The sequence below is a fragment of the Tenrec ecaudatus genome, chromosome 5 (genome assembly GCF_050624435.1).
Source record: "Tenrec ecaudatus isolate mTenEca1 chromosome 5, mTenEca1.hap1, whole genome shotgun sequence".
Taxonomy (NCBI): domain Eukaryota; kingdom Metazoa; phylum Chordata; class Mammalia; order Afrosoricida; family Tenrecidae; genus Tenrec; species Tenrec ecaudatus.
In genome coordinates, this window is record NC_134534.1 from 53,322,488 (window position 1) to 53,346,844 (window position 24,357).

Sequence of the window (24,357 nt, forward strand, 5' to 3'; positions counted from 1 at the left end):
ATATTAATCAAATATTAATCAATTTCTGCTCATTAAAGCCTAGAGCACATGTTTCATTTTCTTTTTGAGAACTTCCAATATTACTTGATTTATACTTTGAGCATTTAATGTGCCAATGATTAACAGGTGTTTGTGGCTCTTACTTGCCATCCTGAGCAGTGCCACATCAGGATCTTGCAGTCAACTCGACGGTGGGGCTTTTCTTCTCCAGCCATATTCTGAGTGTCTTCCAACCAAAGGGGCTCATCTGCCAGCATTATATCACACAGTGTTCTGTTGTGATCTGCAAGGGTTTAAAGATGACTTTATTTACTTTGATATTGTTGAGAATATATTCAATAACATACACTAATAGAATAGTCCAAGTGGCTAGTGGTTATCTGTTGGGCTGCAATCCACAAAGTCAGCTGTTTGAAACTAGCAGCAGCTCCAAAGGGGAAAGGCGGGGCTTTCTACTCTCCTCAGTAGTTACAGTATTGGAAACCCACAGGGGCAGTGAGTCACAAGCAGTTAATTTTCTTTCTTAAAAAAAATCATTGTATTGGGGCTCATACAACGCTTATCACAATTCATACATTCATATATTTTGTCAAGCACATTTGTACATTTGTTGCCATCATCATTCTCAAAACATTTCCTTTCTATTTGAGCTCCTGGTATCAGTTCCACATTAAAAAATCATTTTATTGGAGGCTCATAGAACTCACATCACAATCCATACATACATCTGTTGTATCAAGCACATTTGTACATTTGTTGCCATCATCATTCTCAAAACATTTGATTTCTACTTGAGCCCTTGGTATCAGCTCCTCATTTCCCTCTTCCAACATTGTTCAGAATGCACTGTGACATATTATTTACTTATTTATCTTCAACAGTTTTATTGGCACATAAATTGTATATCATACAATTGAGTAGTTCCATAGTTCACTCATATCAAAGGGCTTTATTAACTCCCCACTGCATCTATCTTGGAGAATTCCCCCTCCCTGTCCTATAGAGACTCCATGGCAGGGAGTTTGTTTTGGGTTGGATAAAAACCCTACACATTTGCTAAGGAGTTCAAGTGGCTGAACTAACTTAATAATTGCTACACATACAGTTCAGGGCCACAGATCCTATGCTTCATGCTGTGCCACCACTCTCCCACTCACCTTCCTCTGCTGGAGGGCTCCTGTTGGACAAACTCACTCCCCTGCCTGTCCTCTCTCATCTGCGAGTCTGGGGTCCGTTTAATACCATGGATCCATAAGGTTTTGGCTGGCTAATTTTTGGAAGTAGAACTCCACATCTTTCTTCTTGGTCTGTCTTGGTCTAGAAGTTCCATCGAAATCTGCCTAACACGGGTGACTCTGCTGGCATTTGAATTATCAATGACATAACTTCCAGTATCATAGCCACATTCAAGCCTCCAGATAGGACAAAATGACCGATGGGGAGGGAGGGAGGGTGGTTTGTTTTTCTATTGTCTCTTATTGCTGACCCCAAGCCAGACATGGTGAATGAAAGAGAGAGAGAGAGAGAGAGAGAGAGAGAGAGAGAGAGAGAGAGAGAGAGAGAAAGAGGAGAGTCCAAGACCCATGGTAGGGGTCTGCATGGAGTTGAAAGTCATGGTCTATGTAAATCCAGAGGGTATAAATTCTGGCAGTAGGGGTTGGAAATTTTTTTAGAAAAGGGAGAGCAACAGAGCTAAAGGTTTACACACCCTCATTCTGCCAGAAATTGGATTTGTATAAGAAATTTATATAAAAAATTATTGCTGGACGAGAAGGAGAAGATTTGGAGACCCCCTGGCACACAGCAGTCACCATTAAGTTTGACCTCTTCGTGACCTCGGCCCACAGCAAGAACTTCAAACACAGCTTCAGTGCCCCTTCGCACGTGCACAAGAAGATCACGTCGTGCCCACTCTCCAAGGAGCTGCAGCAGAAGGCTGACGTCTGTTCTATGCCCTTCCGCAAGGACGATGAGGAGCTTCCAACAAGAAATCGGCCAGGTGGTGTAGGTGTACAGAAAGAAGTACCCCATCTCCATCGAGCCAGGCTGCACGAGAAAGCCGACGGCACAACTGCTCAGATGGGCATTCCCGAGCATGGTGGTAATCACCAGGCTGAAGTTGGACAAAGATCGGGAAAAAATTCCTGAGCATAAAGCCAAATCTGGACAGGTTGGAAAGAGAAAGGCAAATACAAGGCAGAGCTTTTTGAGAAAATGCAGACAAACACAGCTGAGGATGGCTAGCCTGGTGCGTGTTTCGTGGGAGCTTTTCTCAAGAGGCGTCTGGGACATTTCATTTCCCTTTTGTTCTGCGATGGAGCCGTGGCTCTGGAACTCCGCCTTTGCAATTTAGATGAATAATTTTTCGTAAGAAACTGGAATATTACCTCATTGTAAAAAAAGGGGTGGTGGTGGTTAAGATTCTGATCCTTGAGCCATCTGAACAGTCCAATGGAGTCAAAGAATCTCTGAACTATAAATTAACAGCCAAATCAAGGAAATTAACAGCCAAATGAGCTTAAGGAAGGCAATTAATATTGCATTGCAATGAACTATGAATTCAAAGAAGGCTTAATTATACTAATGTTCCACTGCTGTGCACATGGTAGACAGACCTCCATGTTCTGCTCTTGACAAAGGGCTAATGGGGTGGTGGTGGTGGTGGTTAGAATCTTTGATGAAGTATTGGAGTCTGGCATTGCCCTTGATAGTTTTGGAATCTTATGTAAGTCTCTTAGCATCTCTAACATTGAATTTCTGTGTCTATAAGTGAGACAAAAATACAGATTTGTGGTGAGGATTAATGAAATAAGTATGGGCATTTGGTAAAGGACCTAGTTTATATTAAGAATTGAGTAAATCTTGAAATTATTTGAATCACAGTCAGTGATTCCACTGACACGTCATCCCTTATCCTAGCTCCCGTGTTCTCCTCTTCTTTCCTCTCTTCTCCCATCCTTTGCTTTCCTCTCTTATTCTCTCCTTTCTTCTCTCCTTCACTTCCCTCCCCTCTCCTCCCTGTCTTCTCCCTCTCTCTCGTCGCCATAGCTGGCTTTGGGAGCAAGGGCACAGAAACACTAGAGTAAAGAACATGACTTCATGATTTTGGGTACTGTATAATGGACCAGCTTTCCTACTAATGCCCAGTGAAAGGGGAGGGGCTAGAATTTGAGTCAGCATCTGTTTGACCGTAGACCCCAATTCCTCTGTTTCCAAATGGGAATTCCTATTCTTAGGACAATGATCATATTTTGAAGAGCAATTTTTCCTCTTCTCTTTTTCCCCCACAGAAGCTGTAGGAAAAGATAAAAGAGGTTCTTACTGGAATTTCCAAAGTAGTTTGCTTATTAAGAGATCTGAGCAAATGCTCTCATTTCATAGGGGCTTAAACTTTTCAAATTTGGGGGGAAGTACTGAATCCTTCAGAAATCAATCAAGGCAACTGAGAGTTACACTGATGTACTCAAATGTCCAGAACAGAGTCCAATATTCCCAAACTATTGAGGGTTGAGTCTCTTAAACTTTTTGCCACAACACACAAGAGTGGCATGGGAGCACACTAGGAGGCCCGGGGCTGCCGGAAGCCTGGCTGTTTGGGTCCATCCTTGAATTGCCTCATCTGATATCGGTAGGAAAATATGTTGGTATTCCATGACATTGTCTTCCATGAGTTGGGAAACTTAGGCTCCTAGGGAAGAGATTGTAGCAAATTGAGATTGGTCACATGTAAAGGGATGAAACACCAGGACTTTCAGAGGCCCAAACATGCAAAGCAGTTCAGAGCTGACTCCTTGATGTAGGTGGAGCTGTTCTCCTAGGAACAACTGCATCCTGGACTCAGCCCCCATGCCAGAGCGAGCCTTCGGCACCACTCAGTCCTCACGGGAACGGGAAACTTGTCGGGTTTGATTTGGGTATTGTTATACGGAGACACTCTCAGCCCATGCCAGAAGCATCGGAGGAAAGGAATGAACGAGCAAAGCTTTCATGTGCCCAGGGCGGTGAAACATAACAAATAGAGTCAAACATGGCAGTCACAGGAAAGTAGAGGCAGGAAGTGTTATTGGTACTCAGGAACAAGTGCAGGTCACTTTGGGGTTGAGAAGGAGCAAGCAAGTTACACTAAGGGAAGTTCATATCGTATTTAGAGCTCCCTGGTCAAAGGAGCTTTGGTGGCGCTCCCAGGTGAGCAGTGGGCTGCTTAACCACAGGATCTGTGGTTCAAAGGTTTCCCACGACCCTGTGGCAGTACGTGTGTGGGTTTCTAGACAAGTACAAAGTCCTTGTCCAAGCCTGAAGTACAAAGTTCTATCTTCCTGGTCAATATCAAACCAAAATAACTCTTTTGTTTCCCATACTTAAAAAGTAATATTTTAGTAAGCTTCTCAATGTATATTTTAGCAGTGGAATTTAGTTCTTTGTATGCCATTACTGTCCAGTTAACAAAGTCTATTTAAATTTAAAATATTTTCTCCACTTGTTAGGTGAGAAATGCAGGCTTATGAGTTGGACTCTTTTGTAAACTTCTCAATTATATTCACACACTAGGCTTCACTTCTGATATAGCTAAACCTTTGGTTTAATGTACACAGTTGGTTAGAAGGAGGCTGGGGACTGACATACAAATATTTTCCTGTGTCTGTCATATTCTAGAGATTAAAGTAGGTGCTACCAATAAAAAGTTGATTAGCATTTGGTTCCTGGGTCGAAGGAACCACATCAAGAGTTATATTTTAAGTGATTATATGTACATACCAAGAATGTATAGTTTATTTTCTAGACTTTAAGTTACTCTCATCTTCAAGACAGCTGGTTTGGTGACAATATTTATTTCTTTTCTTTTTAAATGGAAATCTGGTTTTGCAACTAGATCTTGAATCAGTTCCCTCTCATCTCAGCTGTCATTACTTCAGTCTAAGACCACATCATCTTCTGCCTGAAATTTTGTAACAGTTTTTATGCTTCCAATTATATATCCCTTCCACTATCAAATAAGCAACTGCATAAATTGTTGTCTGAAACACAGCTTCTTACATTTTTCCTTTCCTTGAAGAACCTGTGTTTTAAATACAGAGCGGCAAATCTTTAGTACAGCAGGCCTGCTAATTTTGTTGGCAGGGAGAATCACTGCCAACTTAAGACTATTAAGAGTGAAGGGGTGGAGTTTATCCTGTCAATCAGGTTGCTGCTTGATGGCCTCATTTGGAGGCACTTGGGAGATAAATAGCTTGCTGGAGGTGGGACACAGACACTCCCTGCTTGGTATTCCTGATGAAAAGACACATAGAGCTATGCTAGAGCCCTGGAGCTGGAGGAGTCATATGGAGACCCACTTGTCTGGGTCTGAGATGCTTACACCGCCACTAGATCCAAAAGACTTTCCACCCACTGGACTGTGGTCTTCCTGCATTTGGTGTCATTCCATGTGCTTCGTGAGTTTGAAGAAGAATTTATAGATTAGTATTGGATATATGGGCTAATTTTGGACTTAAGGACTTGATCTGGACTAGGCTGGGTTGTTTTCTCAATATTCAATTGCTCTTGTATATAAAGCTCTTTCTTATACACATATGAGTGTCTATGAATTTGTTTCTCTAGTCAACTCTGACTAACATACTGAGATCAATGTCTTTTACTTACTGTGCTCTATGTGTTTCTTGAGAGAAAGGGGGCATTATCTTAAGGAAAATTGGAACAATATTCTGACTTTCTCAAGATCTTTGTTTTAAAATTTAATTTAAGAAACAAAGGAGTTTGGGGTATAGGAGTGAGTGAGGAAAATAGGAAAGAGGTGGAAGCAAGAAACAGAAAACAGATTATTGCTCCAAACAAGTGATCACAGCTGAATGAGAGGGCTTGAAAACATTCATGGAAAAATGGAATTAAATGATACCAAGGCCTCCAGTAGAAGGAACATGTTTTGAAAATGACGATGGCAACATATGTACAACATATGTACAAATGTGCTTGATACAACTGATGTTACATGAGCTGTAAGGGCTCCCAATAAAATGATTTATTAAAACAAACAAACAAACAAGCAAACAAACCAAAGCAATAAAACCAAAAAGGAAATATTCCCAGGAATGCTTTTGGAGCCCCCTCAGACACCATTGTACTGGGCAGCTTTCATAGCCTGCCTTGCTCTTTGGGGCTTCATTAGTGGTAGGGATTGACTTGTATCCCTTAAAAACACATGTTGTAATGCCTACCCTTTGTGCCTGAGGTCATAATGCCATTTGGGAATGGGTTGTCTTTGTTATGTTAATGAGGCAGGATGAGTATAGGGTGGAGCCAAGCCCTTTTGAGACCTAAAGGAAGTGAAACAAGGTCTTGGAGAAGAAACCAAGAGGGGATTTGAGAGATGCCAAGTGGTCATGGAGCTCTCCAAGGAACCAGGAAGCAGGAGCCAAGGACCAAGTCAAGGACCTTCCTACAGAGCCCAGGCACGCAGACAGAAAGGCTTCTCCTGGAACAGGAGCTCTGAATGCAGACTTTTCACCTTCTAAACTGTGGGAAAGGAAATTTCTGCTTGTTAAAGGACCAACACTTGCAGTACGTGTGTTCTGGCAGCACTAGAGAACCAAGACAGCCACTAATTTTCACTTCACCCAAAGCTGGACTGCTCCCTCCACAGAAACTACTCTGATTCCTCAAATCCCAGCTGCTGTGTACATGCTACGCTTTCCACACTTGTGACCTATTGGTCTACATATGTATCATCTTCCTATGTCAATCAGAGGCAGCCGTATACTAGCACATGCCTGGCTCTAAGTCAGGGCCTCATAAATAGGAAGGGTAGCTTTGCGGTAGTTTTTCTTTCACCAATCTTGTGTTGCTGCTGCTGTTGCTAGTGTTGTGGTCAGGTGCCCTGGAGTTGCTTTCAACTCGTAGCCCTTGGATCTGCCCCCCACCCCCTCCAAAAGTGTCCCTCTATAATAAACGTATACTTTCTGGTCAAACTTTTCCTCTGACTCTTGTTTGAATTTTGACCCTCTCCTGAAATTGTTCCTGTGAGGCTGACAAGAACCGAGGAGAGGGCTGCTGGAGGCACTGAGCCTCTTCCCATTAGCAGCGGGTGGCCACTGTCAGGTCCGAGATACTGGGCTGACCTAATGGGCAAATCAGCTGGACAGCCCTGAGAAGATTTTTCACCGGCAAACACCAACGTGATGTCAATGAAGTTCATGAGATCCAGTAAACTCTGAAAAGCCTCCCTTAAAGCTTGCACTTTGTCCTCGTGGCCAGTAAATGAACAGAGCTGTGACTGCACTCTCCATCTTGGAATCTCGGCCAGTGTCAGAGCAGTGGGCAAGAGGCCTTCCAGACAAGGTTCTCACAGCTGTTGGTGGCAATAAAGAGAGTAACAGAAGACCCTGAGTCCTCACCCTTCGGAGGCAGCACATCTAATAGCTGCACCATCAAACCAGCAACGAGCAATGGATTAGGAGAGCGATGGTAAGGAGAGCGATTCCAGCACCCACTTCATCCATACCATTCATAATGACCCACGGGATGGATCAGTTACCAGGCATCAAGGAACAAAAAAATCATATCATTGTGTGTTCACCTCCCCAATATGATCGCTGAAGACAAATGGGTGCATAAGCAAATGTGGTGAAGAAGACTGATGGTGCTCGGCTATCAAAAGAGATAGCATGTGGGGTCTTAAGGGCTTGAAGGTAAACAAGCGGCCATCTAGCTGAGAAGCAACAAAGCCCACATGATAGAAGCACACCAGCCTATTTGATCATGAGGTATCGAAGGGACCAGGTATCAGGCATTATCAGAACAAAAAATCCTATCATTGTGAATGAGGGGGAGTGTGCAGTGGAGACCCAAAGCCCATCTGTAGACAATTGGACATCCCCTTATAGAAGGGTCACAGAGAGGAGAGAAGCCAGTCATGATGCAGTGCAGCAACGATGAAACATACAACCTTCCTCTAGTTCCTAAATGCTTCCTCCCTCACCACTATCATGATCCCAATTCTACCTTACAAATCTGGCTAGACCGGGGGATGTACACTGGTACAGATATGAACTGGAAATACAGGGAATCCAGGGCGGATGACCCCTTCCGGACCAGTGGTGAGGATGGCGATGTCGGAAGGGTGGGGTAGAGAGGGGGAACCTACTAGAAGGATCTACATATAACCTCCTCCCTGGGGGATGGACAACAGAAAAGTGGGTGAAGGGAGACGTTGGACAGTGTAAGGTATGACAAAATAATAATTCATAAATTATCAAGGGTTCATGAGGGAGGGGGAAGTGGGGAGGGAGGGGGAAAAATGAGGAGCTGATGCCAGAGGCTTAAGTGGAGAGCAAATGTTTTGAGAATGATGAGGGCAATGAATGTACAAATGTGCTTTACATAATTGATATATGTATGGATTGTGATAAGAGTTGTATGTGCCCCTAATAAAATGATTAAAAAAAGAACAACAAAAACAAGCTCTGGTACATTCATACTAATGGAATTTTATACATCAATAAAAAACAATGATAACTGTCTTAAACACCACAAGACGTAGACAAAACTAGAGAACCCTATGTACGCTTGGCAAACTCAATCCTATAAATATTTACTAACACCATTGTTATAAACAAGAACAAAGAAGAAGAAATGTGGTCTATACACCAACAGCCCAGGCTTTAATGACTGAGGAGGCCAGGGCTGGGTGGGAAAAGGGAGGGCAGAGGGGAGGCATGGGGGTGGGGATACAAACAAGAGGAGCACTTACGTCTCTGAAGAATTTTGACTTCCTTTGATCTCTAGAATGAGGAGTTGGCCAAGCTAGTTGCTAGGTAGGGTTCCTTTTGGCATGAAAAGCCGGTCTTTCAGCAGAGATATCACTGTGGCAGCATGGGTTTGGAGAGGCTAAAGCATTCTCACTTTCACTTAAGATATGATGGATGGCTTTTTGCCCCACGTCTTAGCTGTCATAGATGCTCTCCAAGCTTCATGATGTCACCCAAAGACAACAAGATGAAAGACACCGGGGAATTGGCCACAGATGACAAAGACAAGACCCAGCGAACCAATCTGGGTGCAAGGCCAAGGAGAAGAAGCGGTGCAGAGGTAACATTCATGACGAGCTTAACAACCTGGTCTTGTGACAAAGCCACCTCGGAAGAGCTCTGTGAAGAAGCCCCAACTATAAGCTTATTGCTCCAGGTGTGGTCTCAGAGAGCAGGAAGATTTGCGGCTCCCTAGGAGGGCAGACCTCCGGGAGCTGCTTAGTAAGGGACTATCAAGATAGTTTCAAAACACAGAGCTCAAGTCATTCTAACAGGAACACCCAGGGTGGAGATGCCCCTGCTGCTGGTGAAGATGCATGGACAGGCCCAGCCAACTGTACATTTTGAGCAAGAAGAGATTGCTAAATAAAATGTGCTAAAAAAGGTTAAAAGCTGTGATGAGTATTATCCATGTATGAATTGACACAGTGGCTGCAACCATGGGCTCAGGCACAGGACTATTGTGAAGATAGCACAGGACCCGGCACTGTGTCCTTCTGTTGGGCACAGGGTCGTATGGATCGTCAGGGACTTGATGGCACCTAGAAACAACAACAACATAAGCAGATAACTTAGAGTAAAATCTGTGTACGATGCCAAAGAAGCATATCCAGGATGTACTATACTACAAGGTACTTGCTCACAGGGATGAGATTAAAACATGATTTAACAACTGATTTGCACCGGCATCCACCTAATGGGAGGAACAGGTTGTAAACCAGAGGAGTGGTCTGCCCGGTGGGTACCACCTGAATGTCAGTTTGATCGTGGCGTGCTCGGCTCTCCACTGGACTGTAAGAGACTGCAGGGCTTGAACTAGCCTTTACTCCTTCATTTATAGCATAAACAAGTATGTGCCCAAATTTTATCTTTTTTTTTCATCAAAAAAGAAAAAAGTATTTCAAGGGCAAATAACTACTCATTTCTTAGAAACTCTCTTTATAAGCTGTGGCATTTTCCAGTTGCAGCTTAAAAAAATAAATAAAAAGAGGAAGCCACTGTGGGCTTAAGGCTTATCAGCATCCCAGGGTTCTCCTTTCTTAATCTCTCTTGACAGTTTGTCCTTTCCCCGATCATCAGATAGCATCACAGTGTGATTGTGAGTCCTTTGGGAGCTCCAGATGGCTCCCGGTAATGACTGTAAAGAAAAAAACAACAATAACAAATGAACAGCAACAACCCCCAAATCAATGCACTCTAGACATATCAGTAAGCTGTCAACTAGCCTCTCCTCCTGTCTCCAATCTGCCCTAATTACAGCATTAGTCACTTGATTGGACCGGCCTACCAACTTTATTAGACACAGAATCCCAAACAAATATTTTGGACATACATATCTTCAAAGCTGTAATGACTTTGAATTATTTTTCTTCAAGTTTTAAAATTCTCTGCTATGGTGGTGAGGTCACTTTGCCCATTTCTTCTCTGTTTCACAGCATGGAGTTTCTTCTGATGTAAATGTTCGTTTATTGGTAGAGTTGACTATCTTCCAAGGTCTGCATTTGAGTAGCCATTAGGGACCTCTCCCAGTTAAGTCCAGTTTTTTATTCGGTCAACTTATATGGCATGTTCTTGAGCTCATATATGATGATGGATATGTGACCTGTGAAAGAGGTCTGACCTGGGCCCTGAAGTCCACAGCCTGAGTTTAAAGTCTGGCTCTGCCTCTTCTGGTTGTGCATCCTTCAGTAAGTTATTTTACCTGAAATTTGGTTTTCTTTCATACAAAATAGGGAGGGGATCATGTATCAGGAATCAAAGACCAAAAATAAAATCATAGCACTGTGAATGAGGGGGAGTGTGGAGTGGGGACCCAGGGTCCATCTGTGGGAAATTGGGCATCCTCTTGCAGAAGGGCCATGGGGAGGAGACGAGCCAGTCAGGGTGCAGTGTAGCAATGATGAAACATGCACTTTTCCTCTAGTTCTTGAATGCTTCCCCCACCACCACTATCATGATATAAATTCTACCTTACAAATCCGGCTGGGCCAGAGGATATACACTGATACAGATAAGAACTGGAAACACAGGGAATCCAGGGTAGATGAACCCCTCAGGACCAGTGGTGAGAGTGGCAATACCGGGAGGGTGGAGGGAAGGTGAGGGAGAAAGGGGGAACTGAACACAAGGATCTACATATGACCTCCTCCCTGGGGGACGGACAGTGGAGAAGTAGGTGAAGGGAGACAGTGTAAGAGATGACAAAATAATAATAGTTTATAAATTATCAAGGGTTCATGGGGGAGGGGGAAGAAGAGGAAGGGGAAAAATGAGGAGCTGATACCAAGGGCTCAAGTAGAAAGCAAATGTTTTGAGAATGATGAGAGAAACAAATGTACAAAAGTGCGTGACACAATGGATGCATGTATGGATTGTGATAACAGTTGTGTGAGCCCCCAATAAAATGATTAAAAAATAGGAATAGCACAAGGACCTATATCACAGAGCTCTTATAAAGCAAGTAGGATTTGGAACATACCATATATACTTAAGGATAAGCCAAGTTTTTCAGCACATTTTTAATGCCATTTTTTGTGGTAAAATTAGGTGCCTTGGCTGATATTCAGGTTGGCATATACTCGAATATATATGGTAATGAGCTTAGTCTAAATAGTAGCTTAAACAAACAATCAAAACACCACGCAAGGAAACTATAAACATATACAGCAAAATCTGCTAAATCCAGAAACTGTGTAAGTCAGAAACCTATCAGAGAGGCCAAATGTAAATATTTCCCACTAAAACAAGCAATAGAAAAGTTGTAAGACTGCACCCGATCAAAGATGGAAAGCTTGGGGGACCAGAAAAGGCAACAAAGTCCCACTGAGTTCTTACTCTGGCAGGTTTCAGTGTGTAGTGTAGACCCATGTTAGATACAGTATTATTACTACCTAGGAAAAGAAGCTTGCTTAGCTATTTCAACATTTGTTCCTTAGTACTTTAGAGTTCTTCATTTCTTGACATTAATGGACTGACAAATGCAGTCTTGGGAGTTTTGTTTAATTATTGCTCCTCCTCCCCAGTTCGAGGTTGGACAATTCCTCTTCTTTACCCACTTAATAATAATGTCCTGAAAACTTCCTACCAGTGATATGAAACACAGTGTCTCTCACACAGAAGTTTTGCTCTGACTGACGCTTGCATCTGTTTTATTTCCCTCTGAGTTGTTATCCCTCACTGGCATCTTGCCCTCCATTCGGAAGCCCTTCTCCCTTGTCCTGACTCCAAATGGCTACAGACATTTTCCAAAACCATACTCACGTAAGACATTTATGTTAGGTTTTCTCCTCTTGAAGATTTGGAAGAATTTCCTATATCATAAAAATAGCATTAGGTATGAACTATAATCAAGTATTTCAGACTTTTCTTTATAAAAGTCCCTCTAACCACGACAAGGAATTTCTCATTCATTGAGTTGGAGAGTGAATCGCCTGTTCGCCTCTCTCAGGGAAATTCTGCTCTCCACCAAAGCTCCCCATCCACTAGTCTCCCTCCTACTCAGCTCCCAAAGCTCAACATTTCCCCAACTCTTATACAGGCGAATTCATTTCATTCAATGTCTGTATCTGTCCCTTTGGTCATATTCTGAGGGCTTATTTTCCCTAAAAGGAATTTGATGGCAGCTTTTAAATAAGCTTTCCCTACCACTCTTAACTCAAAGACAAATAAGCTATAATGCATGCTCTTATCCCTGCAGTTTATTCTCAATGGAGTGATACTTTGCCATTGTGGCATGGATCACTTGTGTACTTGGCTCACAACTCAGTCGGGGACTTTGCAAAGTGTACAGTCTCCAAAGGACCCACCTGGCTGTCTCTCTGATTCCATTTCATCCTTCTCTCAGTCTTTTCCAATTGCACTTGAACCCCAAACCTAAGTGCTATGTATTCATCAAGCAGGCTTCTACCTCACTCCCTTTGTTTTTATTATTCTTTTTAAAATTAAAATCATTTTATTGGGGGCTCTCATAGTTCTTATAACATTCCATACATCAAACGTGTCAAGCATATTTGTACATATGTTGCTATCATCATTTTCTAAGCATTTACGTTCTATTTGAGCCCTTAGTATCAGCTCCTCTTTTTCCCCTCCCTCCTGCCTCCACGCTCATGACCCCTTGATAAATGATAAATTATTATTGTTTCCATATCTTACACTGACTGCTGTCTCCCTTCACCCACCTTTCTGTTGTTTGTCCTTCCTGGTGTGTGTGTGTGTGTGTTATGCATTAATCACTGCAATCAGTTTCCCCTTCCTCCCCTCCTCCTCTAACCTCTTGGTCTAGCTACTCCCATTTCTGTGCCTGAAGGGTTTATCTGACGTGGGTTCCGTGTGTCACGAGCTCCTACCTGAACCAGTGTACATGCTCTGGTCTGGCCAGGGCTGAAAGGCAGCACCTTTTCAGATTCAAAGGATTTAATCCTTGGCTCCTTTGGTGCTTTTCTCTGATGACCACTTCTAAACAGCCATCCCTTCCTCAGCACTTTGTGTCCCCCCTTTAAAAATCACGTCTTCTGCATCGCACATTTTCTTAAGAGTTTGTTCGTGGTCTGCCTCTCTCTGCTGAAATGTCAGATCCATAAAGCAAGAGACTGTGTTCTCACCTAGGACAGAGTCAATACACACTGGACGGTTAATCAATTGATATATCAATAACAGTGGACAGTGGGCACTACAGACGCACAAAGGATACACTGAGGAAAGTTAATAGAGAAGGAAGAACAAGCTGAGCGAGCGTAAGCAAGGGTGAGGACAGTTGTCCGGAGAGCTGGGCAGTAGCATGTATAGAAGCAATGAAGAGAGCGATTTTAAGGAGCCCTGAGATATTTCGTTTTGCTTAACTACAAGTTCTAAATGAACGAGCATCTGCAGGTTAGCCTTGTTCCAATTTTAGCCATCAACCGGGCACATGGGGCAGGTCTGTTGCTAATGACACTTCAGGTCCTCTGACCTGCACCACTCTTTACGTGGTTCTAGAAGAGACCCTAAACTGTGCAAACATAGCTTCTTCCCTGCAATTGGTTAAACAGCTGTTTCTTTCCATTCTGCCTCACCACAGACACGTTTCTCACCTTTGATGGTATCAGAATGGTCACAGGCAGCTTTGGGATTTGCTAAAGGGAATTTGAGTGGACAATTCGTTTAACTTTAACGTTAGTAGGGTATTTTTATATGGTGCATAGTCAAATTTTTGATACTCATTCCTGGAAATGATAATATCCAGGAACACTATGATGTGCACAGTGATCCTATCCAGGAGTAGTATGAAATCAAGAGAGCAGATGTGGGAGTCACACTGGTGTTAATGTGCCACCGAGTGGCCCAAACCAGAAGACTAAGGGTAGTGGAGAAGAGACAGTGAGAAAAGTTTACAGAGTCAGAAATTAGGCTTGTAGAAAATTCTTTGATATATTTTTGTTCGCATACAACAGAAACACCACATTTTCCCAAATTTGAAAACAATCTTAATGGCCTATGTACATTCATTACAATAAGCTGAAACAAATCTCCAATAATTAAAAACCAATTTTCTCCTCCCAAGAAGATTCACAGCCTCAGAAACCCAAAGGGGAAGTTTTATCTTGTTTTATCAGGTTACTATGGGTCAGAATGGGCTCAACAGCAGTGAGTTTTTTTATGTTTGTGTAATTGTATTTGATTTAAAAAGATTGCACTACTGACCTTGGAGTCATTCACATCTGCAGCCATCAGCCTGTGGTCTTTCAATCCATCTTGTGTTCATCAGCCCCTGAAGTTAAGCTAGTTAAGAGAAGTCTCCAGTCTAAAATCTTACCCAGAGACTTGAAACTGGATTGGATTTATGTTTGTCTGCTTTTACAAATCTGTGAGCCATTTTCTTGATATGTTCTTTTTTTCTCTCTCTCTCCCTAGATATAAATATATACATATACACAAAATCTATAAAATCAGTCATAGATATGCAATATATATGCAAGGGTACTCCCCAAACCAGAAATGTTTTCAAAGCTATGTATTCAATTTTTTTTTTTAAAAACAACCATTTCATCTTCAAAGTACTCTCCATTACACTTACTACATATGTCAAATCTGTGATTCCATACTTGGAAACATTTTTCAAACTAATCTGTTTGGATGTCTGACAGCACCTCCCTCTTTTTTTTCTTTACCTCTTCTATGTCCTCAAACCGCTGTCCTTTCATGTCCCTCTTCATTCTTGGAAACAAAAAGAAGTCGCACTGTGTGAGATCAGGTGAGCAAGGTGTGTGGGGCAAGACAGGAATGCTGTTTTTTTTTTTTTTGCCAAAAACTGGCACACTGCCTCCCAAAATCACAAATCAGGCATTTTTTGTTGCACACAGAACCTCTGAAATGAAAACTTGATTAACAGTCTGACATTTTTATTTGCTTGGGAAGTTTGATGGACATCCAGAATGAGATTTGTCAACAATCGGCATTTCACCTTTTTTGAAATGAGAAAACCACTGTACACTTGAGTTTTTCCCGTAGTGCTGTCCTTGTAAGCTGTGCTTGACATCTCAACAGTTTCTGCCATTTTTTCCCTGAGCAGGAAACAAAGTTTCACAGAGCACATTGTTCTCTTAAATCGGCCATCATAAAAAATGAGGTTCAAGTGAAACTGCTTTTATGAAAAAATTCACTGTGACCAGAAAGGACCTTCTCAGGTGATGCCACTGAGTGCCCTAACTCAGAGCGGGTTGTTGGATGTTTGCTTAGTGAGGAAAAGAAGTACTATGAAAGCTCTGTTGAGTGGAGCTTTTCTTTTTGATTTTTTTTGGGGGGTGGTACTCCTTGTATATAAAAAAACCAATACCAAAACCACTGATTTTGCTTCTCTAGAGAACCCAGGCTAAGAGTAACAAAGTGACCTAACAGAAGTAGTGGGGCTAAAATAGGCAGTAGAAAGATGGACAAGATTTAGAATTAAAGAAAAAGAATGGTTTCAGATGTATTGAATTTTATGTATCCTTGAAGTAGAAGTAGAGGATAGAGACCACTTTACTCAGAGGCAGACTTTTACATGGAGTGTGAAGCTTGCTGATCTTTGTGGTTAGGTTCCCCCGACTTGGCTCCTTATGTATACTAGAGCCCCCAGTCCTGCACCATCTTCATAATGGCTGAGTTCACTGTTGCAGCTATTGTGTCCGTCTATTTCTTTGAGGGTTCCCTTTGGTTTCAGCTGGTGTTCAGTGAAGGTCATGTCAGATTATAGGTCAGGTAGGTAAAACATTTGTAAAGGGGAGTGTTCACAAGGAGTGGAAGGGGGAAACATGAAAAGTGACCATTGTAATTAATAATTAGAATGTCACAAATGACTTTGGCATGAGCAGATTCCACAAATTGGATGACAAAGGTACAATATGTAGACTGTGATCTACGAGTGTAAGACTACTTTTTGGTTCCTGTGCTGCTGATCTTGAACCTGAACAGATGAAATCTTATTGATTGGCATTACAAATTCCTAGTATTTAATAAGACGGTTCATCATGGTGGCTCAGTAATCTATCTATCCATCTTTGACTGATACCTGTCAAGTTTCCCACCATGACTCTGCCTTCCCTAACCTTAACAAGATCCTAACCCACATGTCAACAACAAGAGCTGACACGGAAAGTTTCCAAGCACGTTTGGTTTTCCCAGGACTAAAGTGTTTCCTGGAAGTCAGATTTCAGTATTAAATGAAAAACATGGGTAACCAGGTAAACTGGGATGAGCTGGTCACCGTAATACTCCTTGTCCTGAAGCATTTTTAATTTTTTGTTTGCTTTTGTTTCAACAGCTTTATTGGCAGGCAATTTAAATATTGCACAATTTAATAGTTCAATCATTCATTCATCTCAAGGAGAATTGTACAATCACCCCCACATCAATTTTTTAGCACAACCCCCTCCCCTGGTGAAATAGCTTCCGAGATGAGTTATGCCATCATAATCCATTCCAGTGATCTCCCCTCATCCCGTCTTCACCATCCACTCCCAAGATCCCCTTACCCTCCCATCACCTACCCCCATCCCTGTATTCCCTACAGCCCCTTGTATCAGTTATTCTCATTATGCATCCAAGAACTTTTTATCTTAATCTTGGAAACTAAATGCTCATTTAATTTATTGCAAGGTGGTCAGCTCAAGGCATCTAAGTAAGATCTCAAAACATTCATTTAGAACTGGAGAATTGGAATTGAAAATTATACTTATACTGATGTTTGCTCAGTGGTTAGAATCCCAATGATGAGACTTCAGACTTTTACCTTTTTCAAGTGGTCTCAGGAGGAGGGCTTGATCATGGTTCAGATTCATTCAATGGAGGTTCCATGGAAGTGAAGTCGGACATTGCTGACAGTAGGCGGAGTGTCAGTCTTAATCTCCAGCAGGCTTCTTAGAAAAGCATCCGGACATGGAGAAGCTGTGGAACTGGAGGGTGTTTTGCTTCATCTCTTTTGGCCACAATTAGAAAAAAATAATTACGTGAATAACAGTGAGTACAAGGAAGAAGAAAATGTTCTGGAATTGAATGGCTTGAAAATTGTACAATTCTTCTCGATATGATTGACCTGTATAGCATGTAGATGAAGTGCTAATACAACTTTCTTTTAAAGGAAAGCATCAGACTCTGGAAAGGGACCTATTACCTTTGTCATCTCTAAAAAAAATGCACTTAATTCCACTCGTTATCCAGTGCTGCTATACTAGAAAAACACAAGGAGATGGCTTTCATCAACAGAGAATTATCTTCTCACAGTTGAGTTGGCTAGAAGCCCAAGATGAGAGCGCTACAGAGCGAAAGGCCATTTCTCTCTACTGGTTTCGGGGAAGATCTTTGCCTCTTCGACTTTTTTTTTTTGGTTCCTTGGCTATTTTCATGTGTCTTGACATCTGCCTTCCTCATCTGTGTTGCTCATTTGCTTCTTTGATTTCTTTATATAGTCAGAGAGACTGGCTCAAGATACAAGGAGGCTTCAAAAAGGTCCTGGGAAAATTAAATAACCTAACACAACAAAGACAACTCATTCCCAAATGCAATCCGAACTTCAGTCAAAAAGGTACGGGCTCACAACACACACACACACACACACACACACACACACACATTTCACTAGTTTGCATGGAAGTGTAAATAGAACACTCGTTTTCCATCCATCAGTTTATATCCATTTTGATTTGTCACATTGGTTGCAGCCCCCTCAATGTAACAGCACTTTTCCCATTTCCTCCCTCAGTTCTCCATTTCCGCTTGGCCTTCTTTCCTGCTCCTTCCTGCTTTCAAAGCTTTCCTTTTGGGCAAATGCTGCTGGTTTGGTCTCATAGGGTTGATTGTACTGAGGAGTATATTCCTCCCTGGTGTTATTAATTCACTCCATGGGTCTATTTACAGTGTGGTTGAAAGTTGATCCTTGGGGATGAGTCCAATTTCAGTCTTGAAGAGCATCTAAGAACCACACACAGTCTTGGAGGCCATGCCAGTGTCTATCAAGCCAGTGATTCTGCCCTTTTTAAAATGAGTTTGAATTTTGTTCATCATTTTCCCCCTCTCCTTTTCTCTTGATCAGAGTGGCTGGGCACCATCGAGTTCTTCTGATTTCAAGGTGGTAGGGACTATACAGTACAACATTTATATATATTTTGGGGACATAGTTCAATCCATAATATTGGCTTTATGTTATAGGGGACAGTCAATATTATGTTTAGTGCATTTCATTTCGTCTTTAGATGTTCACTTAATCTTGTATCATTTTGGAGATCAAGGGGTTATTTATACTACTGTTTGTAGCATTTCCAACTTTATGTCACTTTAAAACAAATCATTTTATTGGGGGCTTTTACAACTCTTATCACAATCCATCCATCCATCCATCCATCCATCCATCCATCCATCCATCTATCCATCCATCTATCCATTGTGTGTCAAGCACATTTGTACATTTGTTGCCCTCATCATTCTCAAAACATTTGCTTTCCATTTGAGCCCTTTGTATCAGCTCCTCATTTCCCCCCTATGTCACTCTTTTGTGTGACATATCAAGAACGTGGCGGGCTGACTTGGGAGGCTGCTTATGACCTGTTTCTCATGCTTCACGCCTACTTTTTAATTCAGAAATTGTCTACTTTGAAGTCACATTTAAAGGACTTGGGTATCTTTGGCTTAAGAGTATCTACAGAAGTAAATATAATCATGCCTTACACACATCACGGAGACATAGAGAACACTCGTACACATGTGGTGTGAGAGCATTATAGAAAGCATAACAGTATTGAGAGTATTACAAGGCACACATAGCAGTGACTAATACTGGTACCCATTTGATTTGAGAACATCACGCAGGTACATATAAAACTCCTGTCTGGCTTATATAGACTAAGAATAGAAGCGGTAGTTTATGAGAGCTTACCTTAGCGGCCATAAATTACTCTTGGGTTCGTCCATCCTCTGATAATTTACCCCCCTCCCCCCGTGAGGAAGATTACTTTTCCACTCTTCCAAGTGTAAATTCTGCAGCAATGTACAGATCTGCTGTCTTTGGAGTCTTGCCTGTCCAATTGGTGCTGTCGTTTTCATTGAAATGTTGCTCGTTCACCAGACTCTTCTCCTCTAGCTGTGAACACATGGTCTCTCTCACACCAAGGAAAAACAAGTCTCCGCCATCTTCCTCTTAAGCTGTTAGCGTGTCTCTCATTCCTGCTTCTATCCGATTTCTTGGGAGTACACTCTGAACCGTGCCTGAACTCCTTCACTATCCAGTCTCTTGCTTCTTCGCTCAGCCTTTCACGGAAACCGTTCTCTTAAGCCCAGCGTCCGCTACTGAATGCAACGGATGCTCTTTGTTATTCTTTTCTTTCTTTATTTTTTCTTTTTTTAAAACTTTTTATCATAGACGACCTGCTTCTGGGTCGGGGTTTCGTACGTAGCAGAGCAGCTCCCTCACTGCGATCTATTGAAAGTCAGCCCTCGACACAAGGGTTTGTTAAAAAAAAACAAAACTTTTAAAAATACTTTTTAAAATTTAATAAATCTTTTTATTGGGCTCATACAACTCTTATCACAATCCATACTTACATCAATTGAGTAAAGCACCCTTATACATTCGTTGCCCTCATCATTCTCAAAATTCACCTTCCATTTGGGTTCCTGGAATCAGCTCGTTTTCCTTTTTTCCCTCCCCCTCCCTCCCCTCTCTCACCTTCCCCCTACACCCTTAATAGTTTATAAATAATTATTTTATCTTATCTTACATTGCCTGGCATCTCCCTTCACCCACCTTCCCATTGTCCATCTCCCAGAGAGGAGGTTACACATAGATCCCTGAGATTGGTTCTCCCTTTCTATACCCCCTTCCCTCCCGGTGTTGCCACTCCCACTTCTGGTCCTGAGGGGTTCATCCGTCCTAGATTCCCTGTGTTTCCAGATCCCTACTGCACTGCTGTGCATCCTCTGGTCTAACCAGGTCCACAAGGTAGAATTGGGGTCATGATAATTGGGAGGGGAGGAAGTGTTCAAGAACTAGAGGCAGGTTTTGAGTTTCATTGTTGTTATACTGAACCCTGAGTGACTCATCTCCTCCCCACTACCCCTCTGGAAGGGATGTCCAGCTGTCTACAGATGGGCATTGGGTCCCCATCATGCAACCCCCCCGCCCCTTCATTCATGGTGATGTGATTCTCACCACCACCCCGCCTTTGTTGTTTGAGACCTGGTCTCCTCTGCCCTTCACGATCACCTATGTTGGTGTGCTGCTTCCGTGTGGGCTTGGTTGCTTCTGGGCTAGATGGCCGCTTGTTATTCTTTCAAAAAATCCTTTCAGTTCTTTAGATTCTTTGATGCATTTTCCTCTTGTGGTTTTCCCCTCTCAGAATGCTTTTCTTCCTTGGAATCTGGGCACTGCCCTCCCCCGATACTCCCCTCTGCTCTCTGTTTTGTTTATTTTATTTCCTTTACTGACTTCTTTTTCTCTTCCCATCCTCTAAAAGTTGGTGTTCTTTAGTGTTTGCACTTACTCTTCTTTCTATATATTCTCCTGGTGACCATTTAATCTATTTCTATGAGTTTAACAATTATTTCAAAGATAGTTCCAACCTTTATCTGTGTTTACTGATTCTCTCTTCAGACTGGACTTTGATTTCCAGCTACACTCTTACTCACTTATTCTCACTGCCATCGAGTCGATGATGACTCATAGTTACCCTGCAGGAGAGGGTAAAGCTGCTCCCGTGAGTTTTCCAGACTTTAACCCTTTATGGTAGTAGTAAAGCCCATCTGTGTCCCATGAAGAAGCTGATGGTTTCAAACTGTTGAGCGTTGCTAAATCCTTCTGAACACTAACCTTAACATATCTAAATAGTAGATAAAGGGCCTCTTTCTCTCTCTCATCTGCCAAAAAGCTCCTTTTCCTGACTCTGCTATTTAATAGCACACCTGTTTTGTAAAAATAATTTCAATTCTTTATTTAATTTGTTTAGTTCAACAATTAATTCAAGTTTAGCACACATTATTCATTCTTTCTATAGATCAATAATATGAAAATTTGAGTAAGTTACAAATTTTAAAAATCATTTTATTAGGGGCTCATACAGCTCTTATCACAATCCATACATACATCAATTGTGTAAAGCACATTTGTACCTTCATTGCCCTCATCATTCTCAAAACATTTGCTCTCCACTTAAGCCCCTGGGGTCACGTCCTCATTTTCCCCCCTCCCTCCCCACTCCTCCCTTCCTCATGAACCCTTGATAATTTATAAATTATTATTTTGTCATATTTTGCCCTGTCCGACGTCTACCTTCCCCCACTTTTCTGTTGTCCATCCCCCAGGGAGGAGGTCACATATAGATCCTTGTAATCGGTTCTCCCTTTCCAACCTACCCTCCCTCTACCCTCCCAGCATTTCCACTTACACCACTGGTCCTGAAGAGATCATCCACCCTGGATTCCCTGTGTTTCCAGTTCCTATCTGTACCAGTGTACGTCCTCTGGTCTAGCCAGACTTGCAAGGTAGAATTGGGATCATGATAGTGGGGCTTGCGGGGGGTGGGAGTAAGCATTTAGGAACTAGAGGAAAGTTTTATTTTTCATCGTTACTACATCGCACCCTGACTGGCTCATCTCCTCCCTGAGACCCTTCTGAAAGGGGATATCCAGTGGCCTACAAATGGGCTTTGGGTCTCCACAATGCACTCCCCACCCTCATTCACTATGATAAGATTTTTTGTTCTGATGATGCCTGATACCTGATTCCTTTGACACCTCGTGATCACACAGACTGGTGTGCTTCTTCCATGTGGGCTTTGTTGCTTCTGAGCTGGATGGCAGCTTGTTTGTCTTCAAGCCTTTAAGACCCCAGGTGCTATCTCTTTTGATAGCCAGGCACCATCAGTTTTCTTCACCACATTTGCTTATTCATCAGCTTTGTCTTCAGCGGTTGTGTCGGGAAGGTGAGCATCATAGAATGCCAAGTTAATAGAAGAAAGTATCATTGCATTGAGGGAGTACTTGGGTGGAGGCCCAATGTCCTTCTGCTACCTTAATACTAAATCTATAAATATATGCACATAGATCTATTTCCCCATTCCCATATATAAATATATTTGCATATGTACATGTCTTTATCTAGACCTCTATAAATGCCCTTTGCCTCCCAGCTCTTTCCTCTATTTCCCTTGACTTTCCTCCTGTCCCACTATCATGCTCAGTCCCCACCAGGGTTTCAGCAATTCCTCTTTGTTACGTTACCCTTGATCATGCCCTACCAGGCCTCCCACACCCTCCTAACCACTGATTTGGGTCACTTGTTGTTTCCTTGTCCCTGGTTTGTTAACACCACTACCTTACCCCCACCGCCCCCTCTCCCATGTCCCCCCCCGAACTGTCGATCAAATTGTTTTGTCCTCCAGGTTGTTCATCCAGCCTATCTTATTTAGCCAGACCTGTGGCAATAATAAAATGCACAAAAACAAGAGACAGAGCAAAACCAAGCAACGATATCCAACAAAACATTAACAATAAACCAATGACAGAAAAAAACAAAACAAGACACAACAAGAATGAAAACGTGTAGTTAATTCAAGGATTGTTTGTTGGCCTTTAGGAGTGTTTTCCAGTCCAGTCTGTTGAGGTGCCATGCCCTGGCCCCAAAGTCTACCTTCAGCATTCCCTGGGGACTTCGCTGTTCCATTCCCTTGCTGTTCTGTTGCACCCCTTAGTGTTTTGCCTCGGTGTGGAGGGATCAGATTGGGTGCAATTCCCACACTGTGTCTCTGGTGCTGTCCCCTGTAGGGCTATGGGTCAGTGCTGGTAAGTTTCCTTATTATTTTGTACATTATGATTGCATTGAATAGTTCACTCCACCTCTCTGACTACTTTACTTTTGTTATTTTTTTCTGTTACTTTTGTTATTTAAATGAATATTTAAAACAGTCTTTAAGTGAGATATGTGGTAGGATGCCTATCATACTGACTACCATATACCATGGGTTCAATAAATGAAAGACATAATTATTTATGAGTTGTAAATAAAGGTACTGTGGTTAACCTTTACTTAACAAAAGGGGAAAATGACATTTTAAGATGTGAATTTGAGTTTTCTCTGGGTGCTGTTCAGCACCAGAAACCATACAAGAAGCTCTGAAACAACTTCAAGCCTTGTAGTGACCTTCTAGGACAGAGTAGAGTTGCCCCCGAAACTGCGACTCTTCACAAGAATGGAAAGCCCATCTTCCTTGCTCCTTTTTCTGTGCCCCCTCTCCCCTCCCCCAGCTTCCAGTGCACAAATCAATCTCTTTCTTCTCTATTTTGTTGTCACGTTGAAAGCATTTCTTTCCTCAAGTATCTTGATATAAAAATCATCATTTTTCTACATTGGGACCAGGGTGAGGGACACAACTAACACCTTCCTTTGCTCCCAGTCTTCCTTGATCTCATTTAATGTTCATCATTTTTCCCCAGTTACATCCTTCTCTCTGCTGGATCCTGTTGGTCTCCACCTCCACCTATTCTTATTTTTTTGGGGGGGGTTAGATAGGGGTGGGTATCTACATTACTCCATTTCTCCTAAGATAAGGTCAGAACAATAAACAAAAACAGATTTGTGATTGTTAGCCATTAAACCAAATTCACTGAAATTGAGTCGATGCCAACTATTGGACAAGACAGGGTAGAGCGGTGGGTTTCTGAGACTGTGACTCTTTATGGGGTAGGAAGCACCATCTTTCTCCCATGGAGCAACTGTTGGTTTCCAACCACTGACCTTGGGGATCACAGTCCAACCTGTAGCCACTTGCCCCACATTAGTCATTAGAGAGATGCAATCAAAACAATAATGAGATAGCCTTGCCCCAGCAATAAT

General features: G+C 42.2%; 1 pseudogene; it reads left to right on the top strand.

Annotated features, from left to right (window-relative positions):
- The first annotated feature begins 2,095 nt into the window (after positions 1-2,095).
- The window catches only part of LOC142449091 (small ribosomal subunit protein uS17-like), a 47,661-nt pseudogene continuing 25,399 nt past the window's right edge, over positions 2,096-24,357 (top strand).